This window comes from Herpailurus yagouaroundi, unplaced genomic scaffold, assembly GCF_014898765.1.
Source record: "Herpailurus yagouaroundi ecotype Mexico unplaced genomic scaffold, PumYag 161, whole genome shotgun sequence".
Classification (NCBI taxonomy): domain Eukaryota; kingdom Metazoa; phylum Chordata; class Mammalia; order Carnivora; family Felidae; genus Herpailurus; species Herpailurus yagouaroundi.
In genome coordinates, this window is record NW_024412402.1 from 16,431,479 (window position 1) to 16,455,964 (window position 24,486).

At 42.5% G+C, this 24,486-nt stretch overlaps 1 protein-coding gene and 1 non-coding gene across 7 annotated transcripts in view; one reads left to right on the top strand and one right to left on the bottom strand.

The window, feature by feature from the left end:
* CCDC15 (coiled-coil domain containing 15) overlaps positions 1-24,486 on the top strand; it is a 100,277-nt gene that overhangs the window by 51,422 nt on the left and 24,369 nt on the right. The window lies entirely within an intron of this gene.
* TRNAQ-UUG (transfer RNA glutamine (anticodon UUG)) lies at positions 19,775-19,859 on the bottom strand. The gene has a single exon. It is a non-coding gene; the product is annotated as a tRNA-Gln (tRNA).

Genomic DNA, 24,486 nt, shown 5'->3' on the forward strand with positions numbered 1-24,486 from the left:
GAGAATAAAAACTCACTTACAGAATAGCTGTTTATGTCAACTTTGTAAGTTAGCTTTGTCATTTTCGACTTTATGATCCTTTCTGAAATTACCATATGGCAATAGTTCTTAATCTGAGAATCTGACCAAAGCTGTGGATTTTTTCCCCAGGAAAATACCTTTGAAATATTCAAATGGGGATGTCAAATTGGCAGGTAGTTAAATAGGTTTGAATCTCAGAGGAACTGTGTATGATGAGCTGTAGCTTTTGAGGTACAGGTGTTAGTGGGTGGGAACTGAAGCAGATGGCATGCATAAAGTCACCTGGGGAGAAGTTGCAGTGTGAGAAGTGAAGGAAGAATGCCTAGGTATGTTGTATTTCTACTTGGGTACTATGACTTTTTGGAGGGCCACAGACTATTTTAATATGTAACTTTTTTTTTGCTCTCTCAAATCAGTTTTTGCTACCTTGGGTACAATATTGCTCCCATTGAGGATATATGTGCTAGATGGATTAAATGACCTGTAAACCACCACTACCATTGACTTTGGAGAAAGTTGTTTTGATGCAGTGATTGATGGGCCTATAAGCTACATTGGTTTAGGTGAGGAGGACAGGAAATAGAACCAGAAAGTCTAGACAACTCTTACAAGATGTTTGATGTGAGGAATAGTTGGGGTGGGAGTGAGGGCTGATTCCATTATTTCGAGTAACTGTCTTATTACCAAGATCTAAAGAGACAACATTTGAAAAACAATGCTGACATGTTTCCTTAGATCTTAGTTTTCTGGCTTAGAGGATAATTGGTTTTGAGAATTATACCAGTAGCTAATCTTTTCCGTTGTCATTCACTTGGCGCCGTTTAAATTTTACCATTGAAAACCTCAATTTGGTTCATTATCTGAACATTAACTTTTACCACTTGCCTTTTTCACAACATAAGGAGTTATTGAACTAGGAAAATATAAATGCCTTCAAAATACAACTTCTCTTTACTGGCTGTCTTTGGTGTAATATCTCTATAAATGTAGATCCCTAGCCAAGAGCCCCTTCATGATCTTAGGCTCATCTTTTAACTTTTGCACTCTTAATCTTTTCCTGTCATTCTCTTGCTTATTTCACACATTGTGTTTTAAGAAAGCGAGTTGACATATATTTTAAAGTCAGTTGTGAACGAGTATGTGCCTGTCTTGGCCTTTCCACACACACTACCTTTTCTCATATTGCTACTACACCACCTTACGTGCCTTTATCTTCATCTTCACTGATATGAAAACATCTCTGTCTGCCCAAGTTGCAATAATGAGATTTCTCACCTCATTGCATTTGAGTTGGAATCATACTATAAAAGATATGCTTATGTTTTATACTCTTTGAGGAGTATTCAATTTAGACTTAGAGTTTTAGCTTAGCAAAGAATGGCAAGTGTGGGAGAACAGTTGTAAGAAAATCCTTGTTTAAAGTAGTCTTGTCACTCTACTAGAGGTGGCCTTGATTAGCTGTGAGAATCTGGATGGGCTTGAGTTCCATATACAATACAACTACTGAGTCTCTTGTACTTTTCCAGTGCCTGATCTTTCAGCCTTTGTAGGACAACTTCCTGGGTTTTAGTATATGCCTGTGTTAATCTAACTAAAAGGAAGGCCATAATTCCCCTGGAGTGAATAGCCTGCCACAAATGGATAGAAGCCCAGAATTTTCAGCAGTCCATGCTTTATTGAAGAGGTATGGGTGTGAATTGGCCTCATACTACTGTTCAGAAAACAACAGCTCTTTTGTTTCAAATTAATTTTTAGCGGTTGACATTATCAGCATATAAGGTTTAGTCTTGAATCTGTTATATTTTTTTAACAAAAGCTCATTACTTAGATTTTCATTTTTTTTTCCATGAGCTACTTATTTCCTCTCTACTTGTAGGTGGATTAAAAAAAATAAATATAATTAATGTTCAATTAGCTGCACATATTTAAAGTACAAACTTTGATGTTTTGACATGTATATACATGAAACCATTACCATAGTCAAGACAGTGACCATATCATCATCCCCAAAAGTTTACTCATGCCCCTGGTAGTCCCACTTTTCTTTTGCTCCCTGTCTCTACCTCCCTAGGCAACCAACCACTGGTTTGCTTTCTGTCAATATTTGGTTTGGAGATAGCTTGGATACAAAGTAGCCAACAAGAAAGAGGAATGTTGCCCAGAAGGGGTACTATGCATGGCATATAAAGGCACTCCTCCCAGGGACAGGGGGACTAGGAGTGAGGAAGTGCCTTTCAGTCCCTGGATCATTATCTTGTGATATCACTCTTTGGTCACAAGACAGTCATAGGATACCTTTTTCCATGGTCAGCATTCTTTAGGGTACCTGAAAAATAGAAATATTTGCTCAAGCTGACTCTAAATTGTTACTTCTGTGTAAACTGTTTCTTTTGTTTTTGCTCAAACAACCTTTATTCTCTAACAGTTGTTACTGCTTGTTTGTTCTCTTGCCCAGAAGGAGGTATCTGTCTTTAAGCATATGAAAACTTAACTGGCCTTAGACCAGTGACTTTATAGGAATTAGATTCCTCTTATTTTTCCTATACTGCCTCATTACAACACGTACTCTTGTGCCCAGCTCCTTTTACTCAGCATAATTATTTTTAGATTCATCCTTGCTGTAGTATCAAGACTGATTCCTTTTTGTTGTACAATAGTATTCCATTTTATAGATATACCACACCATCCATTCATAGCTTGATGGACATTTGGGTTGTTTCCAGTTTAGGGCTACTAGAAAAAAGACTGCAATGAACATTCATGTACAAGTCTTTGGAAATATGTTACCTTTTCTCTTGGGAGTGTCGCTGGGAGTAGAATGGTTGGATCATATGGTAAGTTTATATTTAAATTTTTAAAGAAACTGTCATACTGGTTTCCAAAGTGGTTGTGCCATTTAATTTTACCACCAGCAGTGTAAGAGAGTTCAGGTTTTTACATCTTCACCAATACTTTGGGTTTGAACAGAAATGTTACCAAAAATGATATACAGATGGCAAATAAATACTTGAAAAGATGCTCAACACCTTCAGACGTATAGGAAATGCAAACTAAAACCACAATGCAATACCATAACACACCTATTCAAATGGTTAAAATAAAAGACTGGCTATACCAAATACCAAGTTTTTGAGTTGTCTTACTGAGTTTTAAGACTTCTTTAGTATAATCTAGATACAAGTCTTTTTTATCAGATATATGCTTTGCAAAGATTTTCTCCCATACCGTGGTTTGTCTTTTTATCTTGACATTGTCTTTTAAAGAGCAGAATAAATTTTGATGAATACCTGTTTTTCAGTTTGTTCCTTAATAGATTATGTTTTTGGTGTTATATTTAAGAAATCGTTGCCTAACCCAAGGTCATAATTTTTTTTTTTTTTTGCTTTCTTCTGGAAAGATGATCACTTTAAGGTTTTATATTTAGATTTGTAATTTAGTTTGAGTTCACTTTCATATATGGTGTGAAGTTATTTTTTGCATGTGGATATCAATTTGTCAAAAAGGCTATCCTTTCTCCACTGCATTGCCTTGTGCCTATGTCAACAATCAGTTGTACAACAAATGGAAGGGAAAATTAATAAGTTGGACTTCATTAAATTAAAACCATCAAGAAAGTAGAAAACAGCTACAGAATGGGAGAAAACATTTGCAAATCATATATCTAATAAGGGACTTGTATTCAGAATATTTAAAGAACTCTTACAACTCAGTAATAAAAGGACAATCCCAATTAAATTAAAAAGGATTTAAATAGACATTTCTCCCAGGCAAACATACAAATGGCTAATAAACACTTAAAAGGATGCTCAACCTCAAGAGTTATTGGGAAATGCAAATCAAAACCTCACACCCATGAGTATGGCTGTTATAAAAACAGCAAATACTAACAAGTGTTGATAAGAATATGGAGGAATTAGGGGCGCCTGGGTGGCGCAGTCGGTTGAGCGTCCGACTTCAACCAGGTCACGATCTCGCGGTCCGGGAGTTCGAGCCCTGCGTCAGGCTCTGGGCTGATGGCTCAGAGCCTGGAGCCTGTTTCCGATTCTGTGTCTCCCTCTCTCTCTGCCCCTCCCTCGTTCATGCTCTGTCTCTCTCTGTCCCAAAAATAAATAAAAACATTGAAAAAAAAATTAAAAAAAAAAAAAAAAGAATATGGAGGAATTAGAATTCCCATACATTGATGGTGGGGAATGTCAACTGGTACAGTTGTTTTTGGAAAACAGTTTAGCAGTTCCTCGAAAGGTTCAACAGATTTACCATATGACTCAGCAGCTCCACTCCTGGATATATAACCAAGAGAACTGGAAATGCACATCCACACGGAAACCTGCACACGTGTTCGTGGCGGCATTATTCATAATAGCCAGGAAGTAGAAGCAGCCCGCGTGTCCAAAAACTGATGAATAGAGAAATAAAGTGTGGTATATCTATACAGTGGAATATCAGCAATAAAAAGGAATGAAGCACTGATTCAGGCTACAACATGTAGGGCTTTGAAAACATTATGCCAGGTGAAAGAAGCCAGTCACAAAGGCTGCATATTGTATGATCCCAGTTATATGAAATGTCTAGAACAGGCAAATCTATAGTCTCTATAGATTTGGCAAAGAGGGGATGGAGAGTGACTGCTAATGAATACAGAGTTTCTTTCCAATATAAGATTTCTTTTGGTAGCGATGAACAGGTTCTCATATTACTGTGATGGTGAGCGGTATGCCATTCAAATTTTATCTTAGTAAAGGTGTTTAAAAAATGAGCTTTCCATATATGTGTTGGTTTATTTCTGGACTTGCTCTTCTTTTCTGCTGATCTATTTGTCTAAGTACAAATACCATGCAGTTTTGATTAGTGTAGTTTTATAACAATGCTTGAAATCACATAGTGATAGCCCTCTAGTTTTTTTCCCCAGAGCTGTCTTGGCTCGTCTAGGCCCTTTGCATTTCCATATGAATTTTAATCTTTGTTTATTTTTGAGACATAGAGACAGAGTGTGAGCAGGGGTGGAACAGAGAGAGAGGGAGACACAGAATCCGAAGCAGGCTCCAGGCTCTGAGCAGTCAGCACAGAGCCTGATGTGGGACTCAAATCCACGAACCGTGAAATCATGACCTGAGCCAAAGTCGGATGCTCAACCAACTGAGCCATCCAGGCACCCCTGCATTTCCATATGAATTTTAAAATAAGTTTGTCAATTCATACGAAAAGCCTTCTTGGATTTTTTGATTGTATTGAATCTATAGATAATTTGGGGAGAATTGACATGTTATGATACTGAGTCTTCCAACCTGTGACAAAGGTATATTGTTCCATTTATTTAGCTCTTCTTTAGTTTTTCTCAATTATGGTTTTTAGTGTATAGGTCTTTCACGTCTTTTATCATATCTATCCCTAAGTATTTCATATTTTTGTAGTGGTGTTTGGTAATGGCTTTGTAAATGGTGTTTATTTAATTTGTTTCTGATTTTTTGCTGTTGTTGCTAGTATGTAGAAATGCACAATTGATTTTTGGGTATGGATCTTATATCCTGCAACCTTATTAATAAGCGTACTTATTAATTCATTGGATTTATTTACATGGTGATCATGTGTTATCTTCAAAGACACTTGTATTTCTTTCTTTAAATCTGGCTGGATGGCTTTTCTTTCTCTTTCTTGCCTGATTATACTGGCTAGAACCTTCAGTACAATGTTGAATAGAAGTGCTCAGAGTGGACAATCCTGGATCTCAGGAAAACATTTAGTCTTTCATCATTAAGTGTCATGTCAGCTGTAGTTTTTTGATGGATGCCATTTAGTTTTTTGGGAATTTTTATCAGGCATGGATGTTAGATTTTGTCAAAAATCTTTTTCTCTCTAGTGAGATGACCATAATAGTTTTTCTTTTTTAGTTTATTAATATGGGGAATAACATTGTTTGATAGTTGAATGTTAAACTAACCCTGTGTTTCTGGGGTATACCTCACTTGGTAATAATGTATAATCCTTTTTTTTTTTAATGTTTATTTATTTTTGAGAGAGAGACAGAGTGTGAGTGGGGGAGGAGCAGAGAGAGAGGGAGATACAGAATCTGAAGCAGGCTCCATCCAGGCTCCCAGCTGTCAGCACAGAGCCTGACGCAGGGTTCGAACCCACAAACCGTAACATCATGACCTGAGCCAAAGTCAGGTGCTCAACTGACTGAGCCACCCAGGTACCCCAATGTATAGTCCTTTTAATATATTGCTTGATTAGATTTGCTGAGAATTTTGTTCAGAATTTATGTCTGTGTTCTAAGAGATACTGGCTTATACTTTCCTTGTAATATCTTTGATTAGTTTTCATTTCAGAGGCTGATAGAATGGGTTGGGAAGTATTCTCTCCAGTTTTGTTTTGTTTTGTTTTGGAAGAGTTTATGCAGAATAGGTATTATTTCTATCTTGAATGTTTGGTAGAATTTGCCAATGAATCCATCTGACTCTAGAGTTTTCATTGTGGAAAGGTTATTTAAAAAAAAATTTTTTTTTAACGTTTATTTATTTTTGAGACAGGGAGAGAGCATGAACAGGGGAGGGTCAGAGAGAGGGAGACACAGAATCTGAAGCAGGCTCCAGGCTCTGAGCTGTCAGCACAGAGCCCGACGCGGGGCTAGAACTCACGGACCACGAGATCATGGCCTGAGCCGAAGTCGGACGCTTAACCATCTGAGCCACCCAGGCGCCCCTGTGGAAAGGTTATTAACAACATTTTCACTGTTGATAATAGATACAGGGCTATTTAGGCTGTCTCTATTTTCTTAAGTAAGCTTTAGTAGTTTGTGTCTTTTAACAAATTTGTCATTTCATCTAAGTTGTTAAATGTTTTGGCATAACATTGTCTTTAGTGTTCTTCTATCATTCTTTTACTATCTGCAGAATCTGTAGTGATGTTGCTTCTGTTGCTCCTCTTATTTTTTATCTTAATAATTTGTTCCTTCTTTTTGTATGTGTGATCTAGGTGGCTGAAGATATATCAATTTTATAGAACTTTTCAAAGACCTAGCTTTTTCATTTTTTTTTCACTCTTCTGTTCCCTAATTTATTGATTTCTGTTCTGATCTTTATTATTTAGTCTCTTCTGCTTACTTTAGGCTTAATTTCCCTTTTTTGGGGGGGAGGTTTCTTAATGTAGAAGAGTAGGTCGTTGATTTGATATCTTTCTTCTTTTCTCATATAAAAAATTCACTACTCTAACAGCACCTGATGCTTTCCATTCAGTTCCAAATACTTGCTCATGTTTCCTTTGTTTCTCTTTGATCGTGGGTTATTTAGAAGTGTATTATTTAATTTCCAAATATTTGGGGCTCCTGGGTGGCTCAGTCAGTTAAGCATCCGTTGGATTTCAGCTGAGGTCATGATGTCATGGTTTGTGAGTTCGAGCCCTGTGTTGGGCTCTGTGCTGACAGCTGGGAGCCTGGATGGAGCCTGCTTCAGATTCTGTGTCTCCCTCTCTCTCTGCCCCTCCTCCTGCTCACATCCTGTCTCTCTCTCTCTCTCAAAAATAAACATTAAAAAAAATTTCTAGGGGCGCCTGGGTGGCGCAGTCGATTAAGCGTCCGACTTCAGCCAGGTCACGATCTCGCGGTCCGGGAGTTCGAGCCCCGCGTCGGGCTCTGGGCTGATGGCTCGGAGCCTGGAGCCTGTTTCCGATTTTGTGTCTCCCTCTCTCTCTGCCCCTCCCCCGTTCATGCTCTGTCTCTCTCTGTCCCAAAAATAAATAAAAAACGTTGAAAAAAAAATTAAAAAAAAAAATTTCCAAATATGTGATTTTCAAGTTTCTCTCTTTTTTTTTTAATGTTTATTTATTTTGAGAGAGAGAGAGAGTGTGTGTGTGTGTGTGTGTGTGTGTGTGTGAGTGTGTGTGTGAGTGTGTGAGAGAGCTGGGGGAGGGGGCAGAAAGAAAGTGAATCTTAAGCAGGCTCCTCACTCAGCACAGAGTCCCACATGGGGCTTGATCTCACCACTTTGAGATCACCACCCAAGCTGAAATCTGGAGTTGGACACCTAACCTACTGAGCCACCCAGGCACCCCCGTCCTTGCCATTTTTATGCTTACTTACTTCATCAATAATTGAGACAGTAGTATTGAAATCTCTGTGGATTTGTCACATCTCCTTATAGTTCCATCAGTCTTTGCTTCATATATTTTGAAGTTCTGTTATAAGATGTATAAATGTTTGAGGTTGTTATGTCTCTTTAATGAATTGACTCCATAATTATGAAGTGATCTTCATTATCCCTGAGAATTTTGTGTTCTCTGAAATCTACATTGTGTGATATTAATATAATCACTCAGCCTTCTTTTAATTAGTGCTAGCGCAATGTATTTTTTTCCATCCTCTTATTTTTTAACCAATTTGTTCCTTTATATTTAAAGTGCATTTCTTGTCAGCAGCATATAATTAATTCTTGACTTTTTGTCAGATTTGACAATTTCTGCCTTTTAATCGGGGTGTTTCAGATCATTTACCTTTAATGTGATTATTGACAGGGTTTGATATCAGAGTATCATATTGCCGTTTGTTTTCTATTTGTGCCATTTGCTTTTTGTTCCCCCCCTCCCTTTTTTTTTCTTTTTCTGCCTTCTTTTGAGAATTGCTTTCATGTTTTTATAATTCTGTTTGATCTCCTTTGCATGTTAGCTATAACTTTTTTTTGCTATATTATTGGTTATTCTAGGGTTTGTGGTATACATGTCTAGCTTTTCTACAGTCTACTTTCCAATGATATTATACTACTATACATATAGTATAAAAATCATAGTATAAGAATCTTGCAAGAATATACTTCCATTTCTCCTATCCCAACCTTTGTCCTATTGTTATCATGCATTTTACTTTTTTTTTTTTTTTTTACATTTATTTATTTTTGAGAGATACAGAGACAGAGTGCGAGCGGGGGAGGGCCAGAGAGAGAAGGAGACACAGAATCGGAAGCAGGCTCCAGGCTCCGAGCTGTCAACACAGAGCCCAATAGGGGCTCGAACTCATGAACCGTGAGATCATGACCTGAGCCAAAGTCAGACGCCTAACTGACTGAGCCACCCAGGCGCCCCCATGCATTTTACTTTTATGTACAAACTACATTATTATTTTTTAAAGTCTATTATTTAAAGACACAAGAAGAATAGTTATATACATAACCTAAAGTATTATTTTGCAAAAAAAAAGATAAAGTATTATTTTGCAACCTTTAACATTTCTTGTAGTTGCTGGTATGCTGGCAATGAATTCTTTTAGCTTTTGTAGGTCTAAGAACAACTTTGTTTCATTTTTCCCTTTTATTTGTTCATTTATTTATATGACATGCTTTTAAAATTTTTTTTTAACATTTTATTTATTTTTGAGAGAGAGAGACAGAGCACAAGCAGGGGAGGGGCAGAGAGAGGGAGACACAGACCTGAGCTGAAGTCAGATGCTCAACCGACTGAGCCACCCAGGTGCCCTATTTAACATGCTTTTTAAAAAGTGCACAGTTTAGTAGTGTCAGTAAATAAATGTTATATTCACATTGCCATGAAGCAGATCTCCAGAACTTTTTCATCTTGCAAATAGAAAACTCTGTACTGTTAAACAACTCCCCCTCACCCCATAGCCTCTGGTAATTGACCATTCTACTTTCTGTTTCTATGAATTTGACTACTTTACATCCTCGTATTAGTGTAATCATATGTTATTTGTCTTTCTGTGACTGGCTTATTTGACTTAGCATAATGTCCTTAAGATTCCCATGTTACCATATTTCTTTCCTTTTGAAAGTTGAATCATATTACCATTCTATTGTATATAATAGCACATTTTATTTAGCTATTTATCTGTACATGGACATGTGTTGCTTCTTAATGCCACAGTGAATATGGGTTTGCAGATATGGGTGTGCAAATACCTTGCTTTCACTTCTTTTAGATATATTCTCAGAAGTGGGATTCCTAGATCATATGGCAGTTCTATTTTTAATTTTTTGAAGAATGTCCATCCTGTGTTCCACAGTGGTTGCTCCATTTTGCATTCCTGCCGACAGTGCACAAAGGTTCCAATTGCTCACATCCACGCCAACACTTATGTTTTTTTGATAGTACCCATCCTGATGGGTGTGAGGTGATATATTTCACTGAGGTTTTGGTTTGCATTTCCTAATGATTAGCGATGTTGAGCAACTTTTACTATGCCTGATGACATTTACAGATCATCTTTGGAGAAAAATCTGTTCAAGCCTTTTATCCATTTTTAATTGGATTATTTGCTTCTTTTTGGATTATTTTTTTTCTGTGCTTTATTTGAAATAATTTCTATCATTTATGCTTTCAGATTTGGTTCTGTAACATCTAATCTGCTGGTAATCCCATCCAGTATATTTTTAAAATTATCTTTATAGAGCAGTTTTAAGTTCACAGCAAAATTGAGAGGAAGGTACAGCAATTTCTCATATACTCCTTGTCCCCCAACATTCAGAGCCACCTCAGTTAGCAGCATACTCTACCAGCGTGGCACATTTGTTACAAATGATGAACTTAAGTCCCAAAGTCCATGGTTTACATTAGGGTTCACTGTTGGTGTTGCACATTTATGGGTCGGGACAAATGTATAACAGCATGTATTTATCTTTATAACACCATACAGAGTAGTTTTACTGCCCTGGAAGTCCTGGATGCTCTGTCCATTCATCCCTCTAGCCCTGCCCTCCCCTGCTAACTTCTGGCAACCACTGATCTTTTCACGGTCTCCACTGTTTTGCTGTTTTCAGAATGTCATACACAGGTTTCCCTTGCTATCCCAAAGTAGAGCATTCCTACGAGATCTTTCATAAGCTGAAATGGTGTAAAGCTAAGAAGCAATTACCATTAATTGATACAGAAAATTTTTTGAGTGTTCCTAGACCCAAAAAAATAATCTCTCCTAAGCTTTTCTGACTCTAGAACACATTATGCTAATGGATATACAAAATAAATCAAGATGAATCACAGATGCTAACCTTCACAGCGGTGGTGGCTTGATGCTGAGATTGCTGAGTGTAGTTCCCAAGGAAGGAGCTTCGTGGTGCCACTCTCACTGCTGAGGGTACCGGCTCCCTCTGTGATGGTTCACTGCAAAACAAAAACTGAACGCTGTTTTCATTTTTCGTAAAAGCAAAAATCTTCAGATTTCTTTCAGTTAGTGAAAATAGGTGTTAATGTATGGCTTTTGTAAAAGCAAAGTGGAATAACACAAACTTTTGAAAATCTGGGGATACCTGTAGTTGGGATCATACAGTATGTAGCCTTTTCATATTGCTTCTTTCAATTAGTAATATGCATTTAAGTTTCTCTATGTCTTTTCATGGCTTGGTAGCTCATTTCTTTTTACCACTGAACAATATTCCATTGTCTGGGTATATCACAGTTTATTTATGTGTTCATCTACTGAAGGACATCTTGGTTTCTTCCAAGATTTGGCAGTTATGAAAAAAGCTGCAATAAACATCCATGTGCAGGTTTTGTTTGGATATAACTTTTGAAGTCCTTTGGGTAAATACCAAGCAGTGTGACTGCCAGATTATATGGTAAGAGTAAGCTGGCTGTGCAATTTTGTATTCCTGCTAGCAGTGAGGTTCTCTTTGCTGCACCTCCTTGTCAGCATTTGGTGTGACAGTGTTCTAGATTTTGGCTATTCTTTTTTTTTTAAATTTTTTTTAATGTTTATTCATTTTTGAGGAAAGAGAGTGTGATGGGGGAGGGGCGGGGAGAGAGGGAGACGAATCTGAAGCAGGTTCCAGGCTCTGAGCTGTCAGCATAGAGCCCAGCGTGGGGCTTGAACCCATAAACTGTGAGATCATGACCTGAGTCGAGGTCAGATGTTTAACCAACTGAGCCACCCAGGCGCCCCTAGATTTTGGCTATTTTAATAGCTGTGCAGTGGTATCTCATTGTTTTATTTTGCATTTCCCTCATAGCATACGATGCCGCATTTTTTAATATATTTGTTTGCCATCTGTACAGTTTACCCTTGAACAATGTAGGGGTTAGGTATACTGATGCCCTGCACAGTTGAAAATTTGCATATGACTTTGGAATCCCCCAAACTTAACTACAAATAGCCTAATGTTGACTGGAAGCCTTACTGGTGACATAAATGGTTGATTAGCACATATTTTGTGCGTTTTGTATATCATATACTGTATTCTTACAATACAGTAAGTTAGAGGAGAGAAAATATTATTAAGGAAATCATAAGGAAGAGAAAATACATTTATAGTACTGGACTGTATTGAAAAGAATCCATGTATAAATGGATCTGTGCAGTTCAAACCTGTGTTGTTCAGGGGTTGGCTGTGTATGTATATGGAGAGAAAGTGATAAAGCAGATGTGACGAGATGAGAACTGGTGAATCTAGGTGAATAGTACACATGCTCATTGTATTATTCCTTCAGGTTTTCTGTGGGTTTGAAGCTGTCCAGAGGAAAAAGTTGGGGGCAAAGGTATAGTTTGGATTCTCACCGTCAGCTCCACCATGAAGATGGCTCTCCACCACACTTGCCGGAAGAGGTCCCTAAAATCCTAGGGCTTTGCAAGAGGGAAGCAGCTGGATTACTAGGAACTGCTTTTCTAGCAGCTTCCCAGTGTGGCTGGATTCAGAGCCAGCTGATTGGGGGATGTCAGGCCACAAAGGTGGATAGATTGAGTTTGTCTGATACTGAGATAAAAATAGGCCCTACATCTTAGATAGCCCTGCTAAGGTGCCTCCATGGATATGAGTAATGGTCAGACCCAGGGGATCAACCAGGGCTTCGAAAGCTAGACAACTGGAAAACCTGGAGCACCATGCCAAAGGTTCTTTTCCTGAATCGCCTTTTCCTACTGAGATGAGAGAATACAAAATGAAGCAGTGCTCAGAAGTCTGCTACCGTCCCAGTGGGAGCAGCCACCACTCAGGCCTGAGCAGAAGTCTGTGGGTGCTGGGCACTGTCAGCACCTGGCTGGCTGGTCTGCACAGGGTTTGCTCTGGTGGGCCATGCGGGTCCAAGTCACTGACCTCGGACCGAGAGCACCTGGGGTAAGTCCTGATCCCACACTTGTAAGCTGTGAGGCTGATTCCCATTATTCTTGTTCACAAAAAACCAGTTTTCTTCTCTCCTGCCTGCCTTCTTGATGGGCTACAAAAACTGAAAACAAACCACGAAAGGGCCTTTCAACTCCTAAAGGCCAGTGAGATATCTGTTATTATTACTTTGTAGGCACAAAACAATTAGTTTTGCAACTCAGCTAGATGGTTTTTAGGCCTTGAGTATATTTTTATTACGAGGTTGTGTGAGTGAAGTCCTTTAAACCTCTGAGGAAGCAGGATTGAGATACCTTGAGATGCTCATTTTCTCCTGAGCAAACAGAGAATGGCAGAGGATGATGCCCTTGTGATATGCCTTAACCGATGAAATAGATCCCCACAGGCAAGTGGTGACACACTCACACTGTCCAGAATGTCAGCGTCCTGGCTGAGCCAGCGCTGGCAGCTCTCTGTCAGAGTGCTGCAAAAGAGGGAAGCAGGACCTCCACTCAGTCCAGGATGTCAGCCCATCGGCCTTGGCATCTCAGGGGCAGCAGAGCAGAACTGGCAGAGTGGGACGGGAGCAATGCCTTTGGTTAGTCTTCAGGAGGAGGGGGTTGAGTTGGCAGGTATATGCTACAGAGAAAGACTTCACTCAGTGCCAGGGAGAACTTTCATGTGGCCTGTCCAAGATGCAGTGGTTGCACAGAGCTCCCCATACTCTGACTCAGCTCCATCACCCCTCCTTGAAGAGCAGCTGGAGAAGATGCGCCATTGACCAGAGAGTTGGATCAGATGATATGCTAGGTCTCTTCCAACCTTAACAATATGAGCCACTTTTATCTAGCAGTGAATCTGAATTAATCCATGCTCTGCTTCCTAGCCATGTGATCTTGGACATATTTATCAGGTTTCTGAGCCTTCATTTTCTTAGCTATAAAATGAGATTATCAACATCTACTCTGCTTATCTCACAAGGTTGTTTTAAGGCTCAGCAGAAATAAGCAGTGATTCCTGGTGAAATCATAAATGTTCTCACGTGACTCTCAGTACTCTGCACACAGTGCCAGGCTGACCAAGTGAGTGCCTGGACTGGCTGTCCCATGGTTCAGAGCAAGGATCACATGTGCTCAAGGGGTCAGCACTAAATCAGATTTCACTAGCCATCCTCCCTCTGTGGTTACCCCTTTGGCCATTTTTTTCTTCTTTATCCCTGTATCGGCTCTTCCTTCTTCCTTTCCCTTATATTCATTCATCTAGTACTTTCCAAGAGGTTATTATGTCCCAGACATCTGCTGGGCCAGGGGGAGCATGTAAATTATTGCCAGTCCTGCAAATGTGGTGCAGGGAGAATACAGAGAAGGAATGAGGTCAGCAGTGCTCTTAGAGAGGTTTGTGCTGGGAGCTCACGGGGTGGCAGTCTTTGGCAGGGCAAGGCTGGAGGAAGGGAGGCTAGACAGGGGAAGTGTCACGAGGAATATGACATTTGGGCCTGTATTTGAAGAACAGATGTTGATTTTCCAAATGGAGAAGGCGAAGGGAGGGCATGAATAAAGTGCACGTGGATGTGAGTGTTAAAGCCCCATGGGCTTTGCTTCTCTGCCCCCATCCTTAACCAGCTCCTCTCCTCTGGTCAGTTCCCGCACGTAGCTTCTTTCTAAGCAAAAAGACTTGAAAACTAAAGATGGTTTTTGGAAATACTGCTTGCTCATTGAGGGCTGTAAATATTACTATGAAATAAAGACAGTAATTCTCAACCCTGGCTATGTACCAGAATCACCTGTGGTTTGTTTTTGGTGTTGTTTTAATTCAGATTTCGTGGCTCCACCTTTCATGTATTCTGATTTAGTAAGTTTGGGGCAGGACTGCTGAAATTGATATGATCTGCTTTTACACATTTGGAGGTAGAAATATTGTCACATGATCTTTGTTTTTCCAGTTCTCACTAAAAACTGCACGTGTTTTATTGCAGGAAGCTCAGTATCACCTAGTAAAGATTCTCATCTAGCTTCAGTTCTCTGATAAGCCTAAAGGCTTAGAAGTTCTAAAAAAGTGATGGAACTGCCGTGGGTGGGGTTAGCCCAGCTTCTGTTCCCAGAGGGGATAGAATGGACGATGAGCCGTTCACTACTTATCTTCCCTGTGCCTCAATTTTCTCATCTGTGAAATGGAAACTAAAACAGTTCCCACCTCATAAGATAGTGGTGAGGACTAAAAGAGCACAGAGAACGTCATAGCACATAGTAAGTGCTCAGTAAATAATGGCTGTCATCATGGGGGCATCAAAGCCTACCTGGTGATTACTGGTGTGGGCTCTGGAGCCAGACTGCCCTGGCTCCCAGCCTGGTGGCTACTCTCTGTATAACCTCCACAGCTCAGTTTCCTTCTCTTTACAATAGGGCTGGTCATGACTCCCTCACAGAACTGTTATTAAATGTGATTAAATGAATGAATAAGTGCAAGGCACTGAGGTCATTGCTGGGCAAATAGCACCAGAGAAATATTAGCATTTGTCATTACTTCTGCTGTGACCTCTCACTGCCTTACAGCGTCACTGTTGGGCCCTCGTCCTACCTTGTCGTCAGCTAGTGCTTGCCCGCTGCTCCTAGCAGCCTTTCAGGCCCAGCTGTGGCCCTTTGAGAAGGGACCACCACCTCCCCCTTTGCTACCCGTAGCCCACTGTACCCTGACTTGGTCTCCTAATACAGCAGTTCATGTACGCAGGCTCCTGCCAGGATGCCGGCCGGCCCTGCAGTGCTGAGTCAGGACTAGTTCCAGCTCCTGTAGCTGGTGGAGCCAAAGCCTCCATTCTCCCACCTTCTTCCCCACAGAGATCCACCCTGGGGTCCACAGCATTTCTGTGGCCATCTTGGAACCTAAAGGGTCTGGGCACGGCCCTGTCCCCAGCGAAGGTAGTCTTTTAAAGGACGTTAGGGTAATTCCTGGGGACCCCACATCCTACTTTGTTCAAAAGGCTGCTTGCCCTTTGGTGCCACGTGATTGACCCTCATTAAGGATATTGCCCGAGATAACCAGGTGCTGACACACACTCTTCTGGTGGAACCATTGTTGGGGATTTTAAGGCGCTGTTTTGCTTCTTAGAGAAGGTGAAACCCACACATCTAATCTCTGCTTGGAATCTGTGTTATGTATAATTAAAAAAATTTTTTAAGTTTATTTGTTTTGAGAGAGAGTGTACATGCACGTGCGTGCATGAGTAGGGCAGGGGCAGGCAGAGAGGGAGAGAGAGAATCCCAAGCAGGTTCCATACAGCACAGAGCCCGACATGAGGCTCAAACTCACAAACTGTGAGATCATGACCTAAGCCCAAGCTGATGCTTAACCAAGTGAGCCATCCAGGTGCCCCTGTATTATGTATAATTTTTTAAAACCCAATGCCTGATTCTAATATCCAGCCAAGGTAGAGAATCACTGAGACAAGAAGACTGAGATGTAATGGTTGGTAAAAGTCACCCCTACAAGTTGGGAGGCAGGCTTATTTCCTGGAGGCTGCCATCCCTCAGAATATTTTGATCTAGAGTATTGGAGCTAAGTCTGTCCTTCAAGATCAGCTGACTCAGTGATTCCCTCCCCAGTGTGCAGCAGAATCACTGAGGTGGTCTGCTTATCATACAGATTCTTAAGTCTTGCTGATTCAGTAAGTCTGGGAGTCCCAAATCCTAGTGAGATGCCCTAGTGGGAAGGGACCCGTGGGGAGGGTGTGGACAGAGTGGGCAGAAGGTTGCCCTTATAGTTAGCCTAAGCAGGGAGTTGTACGAGACCGGGGAGGTATCCTGGGTAGGTAGTTCTCATCAGAAGGTGGAAACATAGTGCAGCTCTCAAAGTTAAATCTCAAATCTCTTGTCAAATACTGTATGCCCTGTGTGGCTAGCAGGACATATTTGCAGATGGAAGAAAATGTATGTCCAAGGTAGGAATCCCTATATCAGAACTCTCCATGGGAGCGAGGTGAACCCCTGGGGATGCAGGCTGGGGAGACAGCTGCTGCTGGTGGGCAGCAGGGAACGGCTTGGGCCCTGATCACCTCATGGCTCCTTTCTGTCACTGGTGACCACATGAGCCCAGGGGCAAATGTTCTTCCCATCAACACATTCTCACGTGCTGCTGCCACCACTGGCTTCATTTTCCAAATGTCCAAGGATATGAGGCCGAGCAAGCCTGAATGAGGTCAGCAGGAGCTCTCTGGAATTTTTGAGAAGTTGAGCAAATGCCTGATCACACCTTGAATTCTTTGTGTGAAACCTTTAGCTCTGACCTTTCATGTCACCTTTGCCCCCGGCTGACTGCACATGGTTTTGTTTTTCAAGCAGTGCTCATTGTGAGAGGTAAAAGAATAGGTAAAAGGAAGTCAGTAATTGCAGAATTAAACCAGGCTCAAATGCTATGGCCTCCAAAGCCCACACCTCAGGAGTCACTCCCACTTCTCTGCATTCTGGCAGTGACCCTAATGTGTCTCCTGACCCCCAAAGGACTCACTTAGTGACAAAGAACTCAAGTCATGGGACAAGAGCCTCTGGGGTATCACCATTTCCAGTATAATGTCAGAAGATGGCCAACAAAAGTCCTTTGCTCACATGGTCATGTTTTCAAACCTCTGACTGCTTCTCAACTTTCCCTGGCCTCCTATTGGGCTAATATTTGGGAGCTGAAACAATAGCTTTACTGAAGCAATGGTGGGCAGTTCCTGGAAAGTCATGTGAATGTCTGAATTGAACCAATTTGTCAAAGACCATTTTCTGTTCATTCCTCACCTTCCTCACATCCCATGGTGAGGTAGAGTCCCCAGAGCACGATAATCCTTAACTGAGATACAATGTAGAGGCTCCTAAGAAAATGAACAAAAGAGAGGCTAATTTTGGCTCTTCTGGGACTAAAGAAAAGAAAAACAGACAGGCAGGTCAGGTCCAGCTCAAGGAGGCCAGGGTAGGTCTTGTTTTGTAGTGCCAGGGTATCTGCTCAGATCACCAGGGGATTTGGAGAACAATGCAAGGGGGTGGGGGGAATGGAAACAGAGCCTTGGCCCTCCCTGGCTGTAGTGACCAAAGCCTTATCCAGGCTCTGGAGAGTTCACTAAAATGACTGTCTGTGGCTTCAGACTTGAATTTTGTTTGTTTTTTTTTTTCAACGTTTTACTTATTTTTAGGACAGAGAGAGACAGAGCATGAATGGGGGAGGGGTAGAGAGAGAGGGAAACACAGAATCGGAAACAGGCTCCAGGCTCCAAGCCATCAGCCCAGATCCCGACGCGGGGCTCGAACTCACGGACCGCGAGATCATGACCTGGCTGAAGTCGGACGCTCAACCGACTGCGCCACCCAGGCACCCCTTGAATTTTGTTTTAATGGTAAACTCCTTACCACTCCTTCCCATCTAAATTATGAATGAATTAAGATTCAGGGATTTCCTACAGACCCAGCAGTGGCTCAGGCTCTGCAGGGCTCTGTGAAGCCCTGAAAGTTGTAGGCTAATGTTGGTATGCAGCAGCACTTTTTTCTGGGGTGAGGTCCTTGGCTTTCCTCGGATTCCCAAAGGCATCTGCCGTCCAAAACCGTGCACCTCCAGGAGGAGAGTGTATCTCCCTCCTCTAGTCCCCGCCAGGCACAGCTTCTGCCCTTTATGGCAGTGCTGGTCGGGTTTCAGTGTGCAGTAGCTTTAGCTGGGTATGATGTTAAAATACAGATTCTGATTCAGTAGGTCTGGGTGGGGCTCACAAGTCTGCATTTCTAACAAACTCAAGGTGATAAGCAGCTCAAGCTGCTGTTCCCAGGATTACACTCTCAAGTGGCAAAGCTTGATGGCAAGCAATGATTCTCTCACCCCAAGCCTGGATCACGGCCATAGGCTCTTACGTGGTCTCTAGTTCACTGTGCCCGTGGCCACTGGAGTGATCTCAGTGCGCAATTCTGATCTTGTTCTTCCCCCACCTTTGCCCTTCTGTGGCCTCCCTCCCCAGCCTCTTTGTTCAGTTAAGTCACCTCAGAATCCATAAGCAAAACATTACATGATTTGTCTTCATCCTGTCTTTTCCCCCGGTGTGCCGCTCTATGAGCAATTAGTTCCGTTCATGCAGGACTACGGACGATCAAGGACTGAGGGCAGGGGGCTGTGAATCAGATCAGTGTCTGAGCCCTGTTCCTGCCACTTACTAGCTTTGTGACCATCTGAAATCCAGTTTTTTCAATACCTACCTCATGGGAGTATCATGAGGAGCAAATGAGACATTGTATGTAAAGCATTCAGCACGGTACCCACTCACAGCCACTGCTCAGTAAGCAGTAGCTGTTGTGACTTAATCATAATATGCCCTAGAATTTCCGTTTGTCGCATGATTTCCTGGTTGGATTGTTCTCCCAGTTCCCCTTTTCGGCCTGCATCAGATGCCACCCCCTCCTCAAATCCTTCCTGATCCCCCTTCCTCAGTCACCATGCAGTCTTTGACCTCACTTGTAACATTGCGGGTGATTTCTTCCTATACTCTGCCTACAATGCCCAGCATAGTTTGGGGGCACGTATTAATAGCTGTCACTAAAAAGTTTTATGAAACTGGGTTGTGTTCTTATTTATTTCTTTTTTTTTTTTTAATTTTTTTAATGTTTGTTTATTTTTGAGAGAGAGACAGACAGAGCATGAGCCGGGGAGGGGCAGAGAGAGAAGGAGACACAGATCCAAAGCAGGCTTCAGGCTCCAAGCTGTCGGCACAGAGCCCGACGCGGGGCTCGAACCCACGAGCCATGAGATCATGACCTGAGCCAAAGTCAGACGCTCAACCGACTGAGCCACCCAGGCACCCTATGTTCTTATTTCTTTTTGTCGTGTATGTATTGTACATACTTATAATCCCTACTTCTTAACCACGATGGATATATATGTATTCTCCTTGGAGAGATTTGTTTGGTTATTTCTTTTTCACTTCCAACTAATTTAATCCTCCGTAATATCTATAAATTCTGCCCTGACAAGTTGCAGATCTCAAGAGGGTATGAGATTAGCATGGGCATTACCTTATATTGAAGTCACTTCACTCCACAAATGTTTTTATGGGCATCTTCCATGGACCAGACACAATAAATGACAGTAGCGACGATCATCACATTTGCTCGGCAGCAATACAGTGTGTAGCTTTCCTTATGGAGGCTCTGGCTCCAGGACAGCTTCTGCCATCCAGGAGAGGACAGGGTCTGTGCTGAGGCCTCCCTCTGTAAGCCCCGTTGTGTGCCCTCAGGGAACCCATAAATACCAGGGATGTTCTGCTGTAGACCCAGACAAGGATCCCTTGAAGCTATTTCCCAACTCTGAAGTGGTTTGGGCAGAATATTGTACTTCTCTGAAAAATCAGTCCTTTTGAGTATTTGTACTTTTATCCCAGCCTCAATTCCCTAATAATGAAGGCCCTCACCCAAGTAGACTCTAGGGCTTACAAAGATTTTTCACATACATCAGTGAGACTGGTCTTTGTCACAGCCCTCAGAGGTAGAGTGGGGTTCCAGATCCCTATTTTTAAGTTGAGGTGCCAAAAGCTCAGAGGAAGTAAGGAATAGACCAAGGTCTTGTGGCGAGCAATCCAACACTCGAAACCTGAATGCAGACCTGCCGACTACAGGTCCAGCAATTCTTTCTGTTGTGACTGAATCTTGGGTCTCTTAGCCAGGAAAAGATGAAGCAGGATAGCAAAACCACCCCTCTGCTACGTACTTTCAGTGCATTTCCTGAAGCTGGGAGGGCACCAGTGAGGGGACAGCTGGGGGAGATGTGGAGCTGGAGGGAGGGTGGCCCTTCTTCCATGTCAGCAGGAGAGGAAGCTTGAACATAGAAGATCCCTGGCCTTCCTCCTTGACTCTGACCTCACGGACTGCAGTGGGCCTCGCAGAACTTTCTGGTCTGTTGGGAAAGGAAATGGCCTCCACCACGTGGGCCTAGGCAGGGAGGCAGCCAACAGGCATCCCCCTCAGAAGACAGGTGAGCTGAAGTGGGCGGATTTTCTTGTCATATGTGACTTTCTGTGGCTGCTTCCCATCAATTTTCCCTCTTAGCAAAGCTAAAATTTAAATTAGGCGTCTTGTGTCCAGCTTGATAGTAGCACCCGTGATTCATGAGATTGCCAAGGGGAAAGGTGACTCTCAGAAAGTCAGTGTGTGATCCAACTGCCCTCCCACTCGGGAGGTGTCTCTCCATTGCTACCTTCAGGATGCGGGATAATTTTCATTGAGACAATCCACGAGTTTCCATAGGTGGGGGAGATAGAGATTCCAGAAGTCACTTCTAGGTACTTTTCAGGGATTGGGGTTCAGAAGCTTTAAGGTCCACTTCCAGCCCTGCTTCTAATTAATAAGAGTGTTTGGGCCAGTGCCTGGACCTGAGCCTCTCTGCTGAGAGCTGTAAATCATGATGGGTTAAGTGATTTCAGCTTTGATGCACATCTGCATCACCCAGGGAGCTTTTTAAACTATACCTAAGCAGGGGCCCTGCCCTCAGATCTTTATTCAGTTGGTCTGGGTGAGGCAGGGGACTGATATTTTTTACGAGGTCCCCCAGGTGATCAATAAAGGTGAAGAAACGGGATGGGTTAATCTCTGAGCTCTTCTGGAGACCTGTGGGGGAGAACTCATGTCCATCTGGTCCACATTCCGCAGTTCACCATGTGGCCGTTGCAGCCTTTAAACTCAAGGCCATGAAAGCCCAGAAAGCACTGTACAGAGGGCCACTGGCCAAGTCCCTTATTTTAAAGTGGCAGGGGAGAATGCTCCTGGGGAGCAGTGTGTTCCAGGCACACAGGAAGGCAGGGCAAGCAGTTTGTCCAGGCATTTGGCCCCCAAGTCTGTGGTCCTGTCTTAATGCCACACAGCTCTGAAGGAAGCCCAGGAAATTACTGGAGAGCAAGGTAACACTTTTGCCCTGTTTCCCCAGTAAGCCTTTCACCTAGTGGTGCTTTGGAGTCTGGTGAATAATTACTCATTCCTTCTGCACTGAACTACATATCCAAACTCCAGAGAAGCAGATTATTCTTATCCACAGATGAAGAAACTACAGGTGGAAAGATTGAGACTTGCCCTGGTCACACAGCACGATAATAACAAAGGCTGTGTAATGGAAACAGAAGCCCTTGTTTTTCGTGGAGGAAAATCCCTTCCTTTTCACCTTGACTTAGCTGTTCAGAAGCAGCAGGTCTCCGAGTTAGCAAGCTCTGCTGAGAAGTGGGGCAGTCCTGTTGAGGCGCTTCTGCCCCAGAAGAAGAGAGAGCGCCTTCTAGGTGAAGCTTCTCTAGTGGGGCCACTGTGCTTCTGGCACCTCAGTATCTCTCACATGTTTACCCTTTCCCTTTTCCATCCTGTCCACTGGTTTTCCCTGCCCTTCTATTCAGGACGAGCTGTCTAGGCTGTTCTAAGCCACATCATTCCACCTGGAAAGGCAAAAGGGCAGGAAAGCTCCCACCAGGGCATGTAGGAGGTGGTGAGGAGGCCATCCGTTCTCCTGTGGGTCAGCAAAATAGCTGAAGAGGTAGGTGCTCCAGCATGAAACCATAGTGGAAACTCCTGCTGGCTCCTGCAAAGTTTTACGTGTCACCACACATCCATATTTATGGCTCCTTACAAAGAATGAAAAGACTATTTTCATGCAAATCTATTATGTTAATGTGGATTTCTTTCTAGCTTTGCTCAATGGAGAATCATTTCTGAGGTCCTGCTGTTGTTTCACTCCCCCTTCCCACTCAGCTCTAAATTCATTAGCAGCCACAGAAAATGTGCTTCCAGAAAATGTGCATCCCATAGACATGTGTCAAGCAGAGAGTTTGTCCAGCCCAGCAAAGCGGCTTTGTGTGGCTTTGGTTTGAAGGTCCCAGCTGATGCTTCCCTTTTGGGAAATTACAAACTCTCCACCTATGGAAGGTTAATGGATTGGGCTAATGAAAAATCTGTTAGAGCAAGCACAGCATCTATAGACCCCATGGCTAGAATAGCCAAGACAGTGGACCAGCTCAGTTAGGCTTGGGCCTCTGCCAGCTGCCTGACCTTCAGCATTCTGTCAGTACTGCTCTGGTCTGGCTTTAACTGACCTCTGTCATGCCAGGTGTGGCCACCAGCCTCCAAGCTGGCCCCTAGTGACCCAGTTCTCTTGGTATTCACCCCTTACACAATGAAGAGGGCTGGTCCTGTGACCCATAGGATATTGTAGACTGCTGGTGTGTGGCTCCCCAGGTGAGATCATTAACAAAATTGCAGCTTCCATGTTGGGCCCTTTGAATTGCTCACTCTGGGAAGTGAGACCTCCTGTTGTGAGGACATCCAGGCAACACTGTGGAGATCATGTCAGGAGGAACCAACTTCCAACATGAACTTGCCAGGCACATGAACGAGTCATGTCCGGAAATGGATCTTCCAGTGTCAGTTAAGCCTTTAGATGTTTCTAGCTCCTCAGCATTTGAGTCTCAGCTGAGGCCCCAGATATCATAGAACAGAGATAAGCTGTCCCCACTGTGACTTGTCTACATTCATGACTCACAAAAATAATGGGATAAGTCTTTATTGTTGTTTTCTGCCATTAAGTTGTAGGGGTGATTTGTAACACAGTAATAGATGACTCCAGCCTAATTGTGTATGGATATGAGCCATTATAAAATTGTATCTGAAAAATGAATCCCACTTTATAAAGCAATCGTTCAAAGGTGGATTCTTCTATACCTACACTCTAAATTGTATTCGTGTAGTCAAGTATTCATAATAGAGGTGGGTTCTCCACCTACAAATACCAAGAAAGGCTCAAATACACCTTGCTGATGGAGGGGAAATGCAAAGTCCCCTAAAAGAGCCCTCACTTGAAGAAGCAGTCAACACGCTTAACTCCTCTCACCAAACCTGTCTTTAGCCCCTGGGAATCTGACTTTAGTTTCTACCACTTGTTTGGAATCATCTTCTCTCCAGTCATCAGGAGCCTCCTCATCTGTAACTCCAGGAGTCTAAGTTCTGATTCTCCTGTAACTTCTTGATAGATCTCCTCTTTGATTTCCTTGATACCTTTGTTCCTCAGTGGTCCACCTACTGCTTCCTCTATTTTACTGGCAAATCTTCCCCTGAAGCCCCTTTTCATTCTGGCCTTCTCTCAAGAATTCTTCCAGACTGAAGAGAAATGGACTGCTTCGTGAAGGAGTGAGCTTCCTGTCCCTGTAGGCTTTAGTAGATACAGGGTGACCATCTAGCAGGGATGTTCTGAGAGGGATTCTAGAAGTGTCTCTGAACCACTAATCAGCAATATAAATTCTGTAATTTTTGAAAGGCTTAGGTACCAAGATACCTTTAAGAATATTGAAGGGACGCCCGGGTGGCTCTCAGTTGGTTAAGCATCCAACATTGGCTCAGGTCGTGATCTCGTGGCTTGTGAGCCTGGAGCCTGCTTCAGATTTCGTGTCTGCCTCTCTCTC